The sequence below is a fragment of the Perna viridis genome, chromosome 2 (genome assembly GCF_037379345.1).
Source record: "Perna viridis isolate PV_CMFRI_1.1 ecotype Kerala chromosome 2, ASM3737934v1, whole genome shotgun sequence".
In the NCBI taxonomy this organism is placed as follows: domain Eukaryota; kingdom Metazoa; phylum Mollusca; class Bivalvia; order Mytilida; family Mytilidae; genus Perna; species Perna viridis.
The window spans coordinates 43,146,625-43,161,518 of NC_142446.1; the positions used below are offsets into that span (position 1 = coordinate 43,146,625).

Sequence of the window (14,894 nt, forward strand, 5' to 3'; positions counted from 1 at the left end):
TTAGGATGTTTACTCCCCCGTTTATTCACATCATTAACATTCATAAAATAAAATAACACAAAAAATACTGTCTAATATATGAACGATGTTAGCAATACACAATCGGAACGATCAGAAAAAAATACCGTTAGTTAATAAAGTTGTACAAATAGTTTCTTGTTGATAACGGTTTTCCTAGAAATCGACCAGGAAGGCTTATTGAAAGTTGAATATTTTATCTCATATGTTCATGCATATAAAGTATGAGAAACTAAGGTTAAGGTTGAGATTGCATAGTAAATCAACCCATCAGAGGAAAAAAATGTTTTATAGAATTTCGAAACAAAAAGGGCGAGCGTTCTATTAGTTTTATGTGTAAAAATTTTATTAAAAAATATTTGTTTTCCATTATTTAATTAAGGTATAAAAATTACATTTTATGCACCATTCATATATAAATAACTACCATGAAGAACATTTGTAAAGTTTACAGTGTACCTTTTTCAGCCAATTTCTGATTTTTTTTTACTAAAAACATTGAAGTATCCAACAAATTATTGTAAATAAGGAGTGATCATAAAGAGTTAAGATCATGACACCCCTTCCTTTCTCCCCGACCAAACAGAATTGGAGTAATGTCGAACAATTACCCGTTTCCTCATACATGCTGGACAGGGCTATATGCTGTTAATTTTTTACAGTTTGCTACAATGTTCAATATGGAAATAGAGCACTTGAAATTTCGTAAGGACTAGAACAGAAAGAAGGAACCTTTTCAACTGTAAAAAGTCAAGTTTTACGAATGGTAGGATCATAAGTTATCCTTACTGTCTCACGACAGTCAACATTTTATTTAATCTGAATATTTCTTTGAACCCCAACTTTGTATTATTCCCCTACTTCGAATCCAGGGACTGAAAAATGTTAAACTTGAATTATCTCCCTTACCCCGTGTATAACGCAAACAAGCAATAAGGTTTTTTTTTAATGCAATGCAGTTACACACCAAAGATAACCATAACTATCTTCTGTAATACGTTCATTCGAAGTTTATGCAATTTAAACTAAAGTGAAAATATTGAAATTTTTAATAGAGACAAATATACAGAATGGTAACACCAAGGATACTGTGTGGACCATGTACGTATGATGGAACAACTAGAGATGCTGGGAAATGGTGTACCACCTATTCGATATATTCTATAAATTACATGATGCTGCTGTATGCGTCGTTTATGTATCTTCCTTCCACAAAAAGTGCTCTGACGTCATTCCAATCAATGGCATGGCAGCGAATGTATCACGATCGTCTACAATGGTCGACATTGAACAAGATTTATTATTCTTAAGACAAGTTCAACAATGCGTCTATGGTAGACAGACCCTATCCAAAAAGTTTGATAACGACATCAGTAAATTAGAAGTGGAAATTAAAGATTTTAGATAACACATTAACCAGCATTTGGACAAATAAGAACACGAATTATAACGAGAATTTCAAAATTCTCAATCTGAATACAAATCAAAACAAAAAGTACTTTTGCGAAAATTTGAGATCGCTGAAAGCAAATCAAAAGATATGGAGCAAAATATATCTCTGATAAAATACAACGCATCAAATCTTTAATTTTTTCTTGGTAGCTATCAATTGACGGAGTCACTTGATAAAGAGAAACAATCGACACTCATTATTTCAATCACTTTTCGATACCGACTTAAAACTGAAATTTCAAACAAAACTATTAAACCTTGAGAAAGATGTTACATATTTTGGGAAGCTATCTTTCAATGAGCAACCTGTCAAAATGAAACATAAAGAGGACAAACTTGAGGTCCAGGTTCCCTCAACTAACGATCTATATGGAATACTAAAGACAAAATTAACTTTGCGAAACAAATTTAATACAAACTTAGGTAATATTACTTGATGCACCATTATGTTTGATGGTAGAATATTTATCACTAATTACTATAAAACAGATTCATTGAAAGAATTTGGACGTGATGGTAATCATATCCGTGTCATACCTTTGTCTGATAATTCGTGGTCAGTGGTTGATATAGACAACACTCGATTGGCCGTAACATTTGGTTTAAGTACCCAGTAAATTCAGACACTACCAATAGTAAAGTGATTCATGGTCAAGAAAAACCCATCAAACAAACAATGCTTTTTAGTCTACACATGCTATACTTTCACATAACAACAACCTTTTCTGTTTTCAGATTTGCACTTTTGAGAAAACCATACATGAAGCCAAATCAAGAACGATAACTCTTGCAAAGTGCAAATTTCATGAACAATCTAAATAATTTTTATCTCAAAAGCACAACAACCAAATGAAAAACTAAGACTGGTTACGTGATCAATTACTGTTTATCAACAAGAAATAAAACTGAATTTGGTGGGTTTTTGACTTGCATGAATCACCTTCTATCTGATTTTTAGAAAGACTGATACTTAAAACCGACAGCATGGCGTTAAGATATACATGTATATTGCTTGTTTAGAAGGAAAATTTATGAAAAAAATGAAATTAGTTAAAGTTTGCTCAAGCATGGAAATATCAAGTGACAGAATATACTGAAATAGACAAAAATGGCAAATACAACACAGTTAAGTGCTACACAATCTATGGTAAAATGATGGACGTTTAAGGATAAAACAGCAGAAAAAAAACCATATGGTATCAGTGTGGATGCTAACCAGAATATATACGTTTCGATTACCGAAACAAATAACCTGACTATTATACGCCATGATGAAAAACAGTTTAAAACGTTGATAACAGCTACTGACGAATTAAACAAATTTGGAGTTGTGCATTACAACAGTTACAACAAAACTCTGTCGTGCAATAGTGGAACTATTATAGCCCAATTCAAAGTTTCATAAATATAACTATTAACTTGATCATGTCCAGTCTCTGCTTTTGATAAAATTGTTTTTGAAATCTTGACAATACATGCCACTGGAGATCGACGTCTGCCGATCTGCTGATACAAGATTTTTACAAGGGTAAATACAGAAAAAAAAAAAGAACAGCCCAGTCCTACAATATCAGTTAATTACTGTTATATATATACTGAATATTACATGTCAAAATCTGTATCACATCCTGTATAAACTCGAGACTCCTATATCACCCTAAGAACAAGGGCCCAAGGGGTGATGTAGGTCGAGGGTTGATACCGAGTGTGATACAGATTATGACATGTCATGTCCATTATATCATATTTTAACTATACTTCAAGTATGGTCTGTGAAAGGGTGCGATATGGGTCTAGGGGTAAGAAATAGAGTATGAGATATAGGTCTAGAGGTGTGATAAGGGTATGCGAAGTAGGTCTAGGGTGTGATATGGGGTATGCGATATAGGTCTAGAGGTGTGATATAGGGTATGCAATATAGGTCTAGGGGTGTGATAAAGGTTTTTGCGATATAGGTCTAGAGGTGTGATATATTTTATGCGATATGGGTCTAGGGGTATGGTATGGGGTATGCGATATAGGTCTAGGCGTGTGATTAGGGTATGCGATATATATCTAGAGATGTAATATAGGGTATGCGATATAGGTCTAGGGGTGTGATAAAGGTTTTTGCGATATAGGTCTAGAGGTGTGATATTGGGTTTAAACAAACGCTTGTAATGCATATACAAAGAAGTTATATTTTAATCTTAGTATATGAAATAATTACATTTCTTTTCAGTAATCATTCTTGTCTCTTTGTGTACTTTTAGAAAAAAAGTTCATAGATTTTATTCCTCGTCTAATTTTCTGGCATCGGTTTGTGCACAAATTTCCCCTCCCAATTTTTATATTTGTTGGTGTTACTACATCTTCCTTTTAGAAAAAAAACAAGAATTACATTAAGCCTTTATAAGACAGAAGAAACAATACCGCTAAATAGTAGTTTCTGTGTAATTTCTGTCTATTCTGTTTGACTCTCCAAATACCCACTTAACGTGCGAGTCAATATCAATACAAGAGTTATTAGGGATCAAAATATTTTACAATTTTTGTCACTAACAGGCACGTTACTGAAACAGTCAGTACTATTGTTAAAACTATGGGAGCGTGTTATAATGTATCTGTAAATAAGGGTAAAAATGTGTTTCGAGATAGAAAATGCATCCAGTAGCATTCTTGTTACAGATTTGTGTGGACAAACTTTAAATAATTTTCTCCTAGGGAAACTATAGTACGTATGTCTGCCTCTGATGGTAAGATTTACTGTGTCAACAAGTTCAATTATACGGTCACTTGTAATGACATGACAGGACAAAAACTATGGACATTCTCCGACGCATCTACAGGACCTTTGTATGGTATATCAGCAAACAAAGATAAAAACGTGTTTGTTGTTGGGAATACTTATAGCAATTTGGCAATTGTTGGACACAACGGGAAGGAATTCAAGACTTTGCTTACATCGGCTGATAGTCTACATCACCCTGGTGTGATATGCTTCAACGACAATACAAATGTTCTAAGTCTAGAATACCGACCTGGAAGTATTGCTTTGTATCGTGTAACATGATCATTTGTATTATTTATTCTGTTTCATCATGTCTTTCATTGTTATACATTCTAATCATGTTTCCAGCTTACCTATTTTTCCTTTATATCGAAAATTGTTATACGGGCTTTTCTTATAAATATTCCTTGAGTTATGTTATAACCTTTCATTTGTATCAGCATTAAAATAATAATTGTTACGAGTTGAAAAGTTGGTCAAATCACATATATTTTTAGAATTAAATTGTGAAAAGAATTGTTTTTAAAACGTAAGATTAAAAAAAAAGAGTGGGATTAACAAAAGAAAACAAGACATCCACAAATCGGGTCGGTACTTTTTCATCAGAAAACAAATCAACGTCTGACCCTTCAAATTTAGGCCTATCGATAATTTAGGCCTATACCTGCTTTGTATATTAATTGAGAAGTCAACCTTCGCTTTTAAAAAAAATCAACCAGCCGAACAAACAAATAATCAATCAAAACAAACAAAAACAACTGAAAACCGAGAAATCAAAACCGAAGTTTTGTCCAATAACGCCATAACCAAATCATTCTGTACATTGTTTTGACATTCAGACGTCCATTCCTGTAGTTTATATTGAATTGTGATATTGTTTCAATATTTATCTGGTCACTTGATGGCGATTTTTCTTGAAAAAACAACTCTTTTTAAGTCGCTGATATTGTTAGCGACTTCCTGCACTCGTAATTTCAGTACTTGATATTCGCATATGATTTGCATAATTATGTGGTTACGCCACGAAATGCTGCAGATCCTCGCCGTGTTTACCGCCATAGCGTCATAGTTCTAGCTTCATACGATATAAAAATGTACCTCTAAAGTATCATACACGTGAGTTCTACGTGTGTTTCTTGCTTGTACGAGAACGGGAAATTTACATGAAATGATCGGTTATTTTGAACATTACCCAGTTTCCGATTCAGGCACTGAGGATCCTTACAAGACTATACATTAGCACGTCCCGATACTTATGAATATTCATTGCCAGCCGCTTAATCTGGTTCCTAAACTGGTTCCCTGGACAATGTCATAAGCGACCCGAATATCACTGCAACGTACATTTCTTTAAAAACATATCATACGCATGTCTATGCGTGTTTTTTGCTTGTATTAGAACGTGGAGTTAACATTAAAATATAAAATGAGCGGTGAGCATTAAATTCATGTAATATCACCCAGTCTCCGATTCAAACACAAGTGTATATATATATATAAACGTCTCAGAATGTGACGACTCTATTACACTGCTCCATCGGATCAAATTGATACAGGGAAGATAATAGAAACTTATAGCCTAGCTGGCCGAATGGTCTAGGACGCTGGACTTTGTACAGGCGGTGTTTCCATAGATGCCACAGCGGTACGAGTTCGATATATCAAGAAACCGATATAGCCTTTCCCAGTTGTACTAAGATTTTTGCGGAAGTCACCCGATTTTAGAGCATATCGTATTTGTGCCATTTCGAATGTATGTTGAAAGTAAGCCAAAATCAGTGACAGTGAATATTTGACGTTTAGCGACCTTGAAGACTTCAGTCTTTCATTTCCTTTTTTCATTGTTGTAAACACAACAACCATGTTTGTTTGGTTGTTTGTAAATTTTCTGCATCATGATTTAAAACAAATAACATCGACATAGATAATATACATACATGCATTTTAGACAACCACGATCACTCACTTTTAACCGTGATGAACAACTTCCAATGACTATTTTGATGAGACATACTCTCTTGATTTAGTCACATATCGAACAACATAGAAATCCTTTTATATAATCGATTAATATACTCGTATTATATCTTTTGTTTTATGCAACTTTTATTTTGTCTATTATCCTATGGATTGAACCACCATTACTTTCCTACTGTTCTGTAGATGTGCCCGTTATTGTTTTGTACCGTAGATGTGTCCGTTATTGTTTGGTCCTGTAGATGTGCCTGTTATTGTTTGGTCCTGTAGATGTGTCCGTTATTGTTTGGTCCTGTAGATGTGCCTGTTATTGTTTGGTCCTGTAGATGTGTCCGTTATTGTTTGGTCCTGTAGATGTGGCAGTTATTGTTTGGTCCTGTAGATGTGCCCGTTATTGTTTGGTCCTGTAGATGTGCCCGTTATTGTTTGGTCCTGTAGATGTGCCCGTTATTGTTTTGTACTGTAGATGTGTCCGTTATTGTTTGGTCCTGTAGATGTGGCCGTTATTGTTTTGTTCTGTAGATGTACCCGTTATTGTTTTGTACTGTAGATGTGCCCGTTATTGTTTGGTCCTGTAGATGTGCCCGTTATTGTTTGGTCCTGTAGATGTGCCCGTTATTGTTTGGTCCTGTAGATGTGCCCGTTATTGTTTTGTACTGTAGATGTGTCCGTTATTGTTTGGTCCTGTAGATGTGGTCGTTATTGTTTGGTCCTGTAGATGTGGCCGTTATTGTTTTGTTCTGTAGATGTGTCCGTTATTGTTTGGTCCTGTAGATGTGGCCGTTATTGTTTGGTCCTGTAGATGTGCCCGTTATTGTTTTGTACTGTAGATGTGTCCGTTATTGTTTGGTCCTGTAGATGTGCCTGTTATTGTTTGGTCCTGTAGATGTGCCCGTTATTGTTTGGTCCTGTAGATGTGCCCGTTATTGTTTTGTACTGTAGATGTGTCCGTTATTGTTTGGTCCTGTAGATGTGCCTGTTATTGTTTGGTCCTGTAGATGTGCCCGTTATTGTTTGGTCCTGTAGATGTGTCCGTTATTGTTTTGTTCTGTAGATGCGCCCGTTATTGTTTGGTCCTGTAGATGTGCCCATTATTGTTTTGTCCTGTAGATGTGCCCGTTATTGTTTGGTCCTGTAGATGTGCCTGTTATTGTTTTGTACTGTAGATGTGTCCGTTATTGTTTGGTCCTGTAGATGTGTCCGTTATTGTTTGGTCCTGTAGATGTGGCCGTTATTGTTTTGTACTGTAGATGTGCCCGTTATTGTTTTGTACTGTAGATGTACCCGTTACTGTTTTGTTCTGTAGGTGTGGCCGTTATTGTTTGGTCCTGTAGATGTGCCCGTTATTGTTTGGTCCTGTAGATGTGCCTGTTATTGTTTGGTACTGTAGATGTACCCGTTACTGTTTTGTACTGTAGGTGTGGCCGTTATTGTTTGGTCCTGTAGATGTGCCCGTTATTGTTTTGTACTGTAGATGTACCCGTTACTGTTTTGTACTGTAGGTGTGGCCGTTATTGTTTGGTCCTGTAGATGTGCCCGTTATTGTTTGGTCCTGTAGATGTGCCTGTTATTGTTTGGTACTGTAGATGTGCCTGTTATTGTTTGGTCCTGTAGATGTGCCTGTTATTGTTTGGTCCTGTAGATGTGCCCGTTATTGTTTGGTCCTGTAGATGTGCCCGTTATTGTTTTGTACTGTAGATGTGCCTGTTATTGTTTTGTTCCTTAGATGCGCCCGTTATTGTTTGGTCCTGTAGATGTGCCCGTTATTGTTTTGTTCTGTAGATGCGCCCGTTATTGTTTGGTCCTGTAGATGTGCCCGTTATTGTTTTGTTCTTTAGATGCGCCCGTTATTGTTTGGTCCTGTAGATGTGCCCGTTATTGTTTTGTTCTGTAGATGCGCCCGTTATTGTTTTGTACTGTAGATGTGCCCGTTATTGTTTTGTTCTGTAGATGCGCCCGTTATTGTTTGGTCCTGTAGATGTGCCCGTTATTGTTTGGTCCTGTAGACGTGCCTGTTATTGTTTGGTCCTGTAGACGTGCCCGTTATTGTTTGGTCCTGTAGATGTGCCCGTTATTGTTTGGTCCTGTAGATGTGCCCGTTACTGTTTTGTACTGTAGGTGTGGCCGTTATTGTTTGGTCCTGTAGATGTGCCCGTTATTGTTTGGTCCTGTAGATGTGCCTGTTATTGTTTGGTACTGTAGATGTGCCTGTTATTGTTTGGTCCTGTAGATGTGCCTGTTATTGTTTGGTCCTGTAGATGTGCCCGTTATTGTTCTGTACTGTAGATGTGCCCGTTATTGTTTTGTTCTGTAGATGCGCCCGTTATTGTTTGGTCCTGTAGATGTGCCTGTTATTGTTTTGTTCTTTAGATGCGCCCGTTATTGTTTGGTCCTGTAGATGTGCCCGTTATTGTTTTGTTCTGTAGATGCGCCCGTTATTGTTTTGTACTGTAGATGTGCCTGTTATTGTTTTGTTCTGTAGATGCGCCCGTTATTGTTTGGTCCTGTAGATGTGCCTATTATTGTTTTGTTCTTTAGATGCGCCCGTTATTGTTTGGTCCTGTAGATGTGCCCGTTATTGTTTTGTTCTGTAGATGTGCCCGTTATTGTTTTGTACTGTAGATGTGCCTGTTATTGTTTGGTACTGTAGATGTGCCTGTTATTGTTTGGTCCTGTAGATGTGCCTGTTATTGTTTGGAACTGTAGATGTGCCTGTTATTGTTTGGTCCTGTAGATGTGCCTGTTATTGTTATGTCCTGTAGATGTGCCCGTTATTGTTTTGTACTGTAGATGTGCCCGTTATTGTTTTGTTCTGTAGATGCGCCCGTTATTGTTTGGTCCTGTAGATGTGCCTGTTATTGTTTTGTTCTTTAGATGCGCCCGTTATTGTTTGATCCTGTAGATGTGCCCGTTATTGTTTTGTACTGTAGATGCGCCCGTTATTGTTTGGTCCTGTAGATGTGCCTATTATTGTTTTGTTCTGTAGATGCGCCCGTTATTGTTTTGTACTGTAGATGTGCCTGTTATTGTTTTGTTCTGTAGATGTGCCTGTTATTGTTTGGTCCTGTAGATGTGCCTGTTATTGTTTGGTCCTGTAGATGTGCCCGTTATTGTTCTGTACTGTAGATGTGCCCGTTATTGTTTTGTTCTGTAGATGCGCCCGTTATTGTTTGGTCCTGTAGATGTGCCTGTTATTGTTTTGTTCTTTAGATGCGCCCGTTATTGTTTGGTCCTGTGGATGTGCCCGTTATTGTTTTCTTCTGTAGATGCGCCCGTTATTGTTTTGTACTGTAGATGTGCCTGTTATTGTTTTGTTCTGTAGATGCGCCCGTTATTGTTTGGTCCTGTAGATGTGCCTATTATTGTTTTGTTCTTTAGATGCGCCCGTTATTGTTTGGTCCTGTAGATGTGCCCGTTATTGTTTTGTTCTGTACATGTGCCCGTTATTGTTTTGTACTGTAGATGTGCCTGTTATTGTTTGGTACTGTAGATGTGCCTGTTATTGTTTGGTCCTGTAGATGTGCCTGTTATTGTTTGGAACTGTAGATGTGCCTGTTATTGTTTGGTCCTGTAGATGTGCCTGTTATTGTTATGTCCTGTAGATGTGCCCGTTATTGTTTTGTACTGTAGATGTGCCCGTTATTGTTTTGTTCTGTAGATGCGCCCGTTATTGTTTGGTCCTGTAGATGTGCCTGTTATTGTTTTGTTCTTTAGATGCGCCCGTTATTGTTTGGTCCTGTAGATGTGCCCGTTATTGTTTTGTACTGTAGATGCGCCCGTTATTGTTTGGTCCTGTAGATGTGCCTATTATTGTTTTGTTCTGTAGATGCGCCCGTTATTGTTTTGTACTGTAGATGTGCCTGTTATTGTTTTGTTCTGTAGATGCGCCCGTTATTGTTTGGTCCTGTAGATGTGCATATTATTGTTTTGTTCTTTAGATGCGCCCGTTATTGTTTGGTCCTGTAGATGTGCCCGTTATTGTTTTGTTCTGTACATGTGCCCGTTATTGTTTTGTACTGTAGATGTGCCTGTTATTGTTTGGTCCTGTAGATGTGCCTGTTATTGTTTGGTCCTGTAGATGTGTCCGTTATTGTTTGGTCCTGTAGATGTGCCTGTTATTGTTTGGTCCTGTAGATGTGTCCGTTATTGTTTGGTCCTGTAGATGTGGCAGTTATTGTTTGGTCCTGTAGATGTGCCCGTTATTGTTTGGTCCTGTAGATGTGTCCGTTACTGTTTGGTCCTGTAGATGTGCCCGTTATTGTTTGGTCCTGTAGATGTGCCCGTTATTGTTTTGTACTGTAGATGTGTCCGTTATTGTTTGGTCCTGTAGATGTGGCCGTTATTGTTTGGTCCTGTAGATGTGGCCGTTATTGTTTTGTTCTGTAGATGTACCCGTTATTGTTTTGTACTGTAGATGTGCCCGTTATTGTTTGGTCCTGTAGATGTGCCCGTTATTGTTTGGTCCTGTAGATGTGCCCGTTATTGTTTGGTCCTGTAGATGTGCCCGTTATTGTTTTGTACTGTAGATGTGTCCGTTATTGTTTGGTCCTGTAGATGTGGCCGTTATTGTTTGGTCCTGTAGATGTGGCCGTTATTGTTTTGTTCTGTAGATGTGTCCGTTATTGTTTGGTCCTGTAGATGTGGCCGTTATTGTTTGGTCCAGTAGATGTGCCCGTTATTGTTTTGTACTGTAGATGTGTCCGTTATTGTTTGGTCCTGTAGATGTGCCCGTTATTGTTTGGTCCTGTAGATGTGCCCGTTATTGTTTTGTACTGTAGATGTGCCCGTTATTGTTTTGTACTGTAGATGTACCCGTTACTGTTTTGTACTGTAGGTGTGGCCGTTATTGTTTGGTCCTGTAGATGTGCCTGTTATTGTTTGGTCCTGTAGATGTGCCTGTTATTGTTTGGTCCTGTAGATATGCCCGTTATTGTTTGGTCCTGTAGATGTGCCCGTTATTGTTTGGTCCTGTAGATGCGCCCGTTATTGTTTGGTCCTGTAGATGTGCCCGTTATTGTTTTGTTCTTTAGATGCGCCCGTTATTGTTTGGTCCTGTAGATGTGCCCGTTATTGTTTGGTCCTGTAGATGTGCCTGTTATTGTTTGGTACTGTAGATGTGCCTGTTATTGTTTGGTCCTGTAGATGTGCCTGTTATTGTTTAATCCTGTAGATGTGCCCGTTATTGTTTGGTCCTGTAGATGTGCCTGTTATTGTTTTGTTCTGTAGATGCGCCCGTTATTGTTTGGTCCTGTAGATGTGCCCGTTATTGTTTTGTACTGTAGATGTACCCGTTACTGTTTTGTACTGTAGGTGTGGCCGTTATTGTTTGGTACTGTAGATGTGCCCGTTATTGTTTGGTCCTGTAGATGTGCCTGTTATTGTTTGGTACTGTAGATGTGCCTGTTATTGTTTGGTCCTGTAGATGTGCCTGTTATTGTTTGGTCCTGTAGATGTGCCCGTTATTGTTTTGTACTTTAGATGTGCCCGTTATTGTTTTGTTCTGTAGATGCGCCCGTTATTGTTTGGTCCTGTAGATGTGCCTGTTATTGTTTTGTTCTTTAGATGCGCCCGTTATTGTTTGGTCCTGTAGATGTGCCCGTTATTGTTTTGTTCTGTAGATGCGCCGTTATTGTTTTGTACTGTAGATGCGCCTGTTATTGTTTTGTTCTGTAGATGCGCCCGTTATTGTTTGGTCCTGTAGATGTGCCTATTATTGTTTTGTTCTTTAGATGCGCCCGTTATTGTTTGGTCCTGTAGATGTGCCCGTTATTGTTTTGTTCTGTAGATGTGCCCGTTATTGTTTTGTACTGTAGATGTGCCTGTTATTGTTTGGTACTGTAGATGTGCCTGTTATTGTTTGAATCTGTAGATGTGCCTGTTATTGTTTGGTCCTGTAGATGTGTCCATTATTGTTTGGTCCTGTAGATGTGCCTGTTATTGTTTGGTCCTGTAGATGTGTCCGTTATTGTTTGGTCCTGTAGATGTGGCAGTTATTGTTTGGTCCTGTAGATGTGTCCGTTATTGTTTGGTCCTGTAGATGTGTCCGTTACTGTTTGGTCCTGTAGATGTGCCCGTTATTGTTTTGTACTGTAGATGTGTCCGTTATTGTTTGGTCCTGTAGATGTGCCCGTTATTGTTTGGTCCTGTAGATGTGCCCGTTATTGTTTGGTCCTGTAGATGCGCCCGTTATTGTTTGGTCCTGTAGATGTGCCCGTTATTGTTTTGTACTGTAGATGCGCCCGTTATTGTTTGGTCCTGTAGATGTGCCCGTTATTGTTTGGTCCTGTAGATGTGCCTGTTATTGTTTGGTACTGTAGATGTGCCTGTTATTGTTTGGTCCTGTAGATGTGCCTGTTATTGTTTAATCCTGTAGATGTGCCCGTTATTGTTTGGTCCTGTAGATGTGCCTGTTATTGTTTTGTTCTGTAGATGCGCCCGTTATTGTTTGGTCCTGTAGATGTGCCCGTTATTGTTTTGTACTGTAGATGTACCCGTTACTGTTTTGTACTGTAGGTGTGGCCGTTATTGTTTGGTCCTGTAGATGTGCCCGTTATTGTTTGGTCCTGTAGATGTGCCTGTTATTGTTTGGTACTGTAGATGTGCCTGTTATTGTTTGGTCCTGTAGATGTGCCTGTTATTGTTTGGTCCTGTAGATGTGCCCGTTATTGTTTTGTACTGTAGATGTGCCCGTTATTGTTTTGTTCTGTAGATGCGCCCGTTATTGTTTGGTCCTGTAGATGTGCCTGTTATTGTTTTGTTCTTTAGATGCGCCCGTTATTGTTTGGTCCTGTAGATGTGCCCGTTATTGTTTTGTTCTGTAGATGCGCCCGTTATTGTTTTGTACTGTAGATGCGCCTGTTATTGTTTTGTTCTGTAGATGCGCCCGTTATTGTTTGGTCCTGTAGATGTGCCTATTATTGTTTTGTTCTTTAGATGCGCCCGTTATTGTTTGGTCCTGTAGATGTGCCCGTTATTGTTTTGTTCTGTAGATGTGCCCGTTATTGTTTTGTACTGTAGATGTGCCTGTTATTGTTTGGTACTGTAGATGTGCCTGTTATTGTTTGGTACTGTAGATGTGCCTGTTATTGTTTGGTCCTGTAGATGTGTCCGTTATTGTTTGGTCCTGTAGATGTGCCTGTTATTGTTTGGTCCTGTAGATGTGTCCGTTATTGTTTGGTCCTGTAGATGTGGCAGTTATTGTTTGGTCCTGTAGATGTGCCCGTTATTGTTTGGTCCTGTAGATGTGTCCGTTACTGTTTGGTCCTGTAGATGTGCCCGTTATTGTTTTGTACTGTAGATGTGTCCGTTATTGTTTGGTCCTGTAGATGTGCCCGTTATTGTTTGGTCCTGTAGATGTGCCCGTTATTGTTTGGTCCTGTAGATGTGCCCGTTTTTGTTTTGTACTGTAGATGTGTCCGTTATTGTTTGGTCCTGTAGATGTGGCCGTTATTGTTTGGTCCTGTAGATGTGGCCGTTATTGTTTTGTACTGTAGATGTGCCCGTTATTGTTTGGTCCTGTAGATGTGTCCGTTATTGTTTGGTCCTGTAGATGTGTCCGTTACTGTTTGGTCCTGTAGATGTGCCCGTTATTGTTTGGTCCTGTAGATGTGGCCGTTATTGTTTGGTCCTGTAGATGTGGCCGTTATTTTTTTGTTCTGTAGATGTGTCCGTTATTGTTTGGTCCTGTAGATGTGGCCGTTATTGTTTGGTCCTGTAGATGTGCCCGTTATTGTTTGGTCCTGTAGATGTGCCCGTTATTGTTTGGTCCTGTAGATGTGCCCGTTATTGTTTTGTACTGTAGATGTACCCGTTACTGTTTTGTACTGTAGGTGTGGCCGTTATTGTTTGGTCCTGTAGATGTGCCCGTTATTGTTTGGTCCTGTAGATGTGCCTGTTATTGTTTGGTACTGTAGATGTGCCTGTTATTGTTTGGTCCTGTAGATGTGCCCGTTATTGTTTGGTCCTGTAGATGTGCCCGTTATTGTTTGGTACTGTAGATGTGCCTGTTATTGTTTGGTCCTGTAGATGTGCCTGTTATTGTTTGGTCCTGTAGATGTGCCCGTTATTGTTTTGTACTGTAGATGTGCCCGTTATTGTTTTGTTCTGTAGATGCGCCCGTTATTGTTTGGTCCTGTAGATGTGCCTGTTATTGTTTTTTTCTTTAGATGCGCCCGTTATTGTTTGGTCCTGTAGATGTGCCCGTTATTGTTTTGTTCTGTAGATGCGCCCGTTATTGTTTTGTACTGTAGATGTGCCCGTTATTGTTTTGTTCTGTAGATGCGCCCGTTATTGTTTTGTTCTGTAGATGTGCCCGTTATTGTTTTGTTCTGTAGATGCGCCCGTTATTGTTTGGTCCTGTAGATGTGCCTGTTATTGTTTTGTTCTTTAGATGCGCCCGTTATTGTTTGGTCCTGTAGATGTGCCCGTTACTGTTTTGTACTGTAGGTGTGGCCGTTATTGTTTGGTCCTGTAGATGTGCCCGTTATTGTTTGGTCCTGTAGATGTGCCTGTTATTGTTTGGTACTGTAGATGTGCCTGTTATTGTTTGGTCCTGTAGATGTGCCTGTTATTGTTTGGTCCTGTAGATGTGCCCGTTATTGTTTTGTACTGTAGATGTGGCCGTTATTGTTTTGTTCTGTAGATGCGCCCGTTATTGTTTGGTCCTGTAGATGTGCCC

General features: G+C 38.7%; 1 pseudogene; it reads left to right on the plus strand.

Moving 5' to 3' along the window:
* The first annotated feature begins 1,153 nt into the window (after positions 1-1,153).
* LOC148625199 (uncharacterized) lies at positions 1,154-4,522 on the plus strand (annotated as a pseudogene).
* Positions 4,523-14,894: the final 10,372 nt, after the last annotated feature.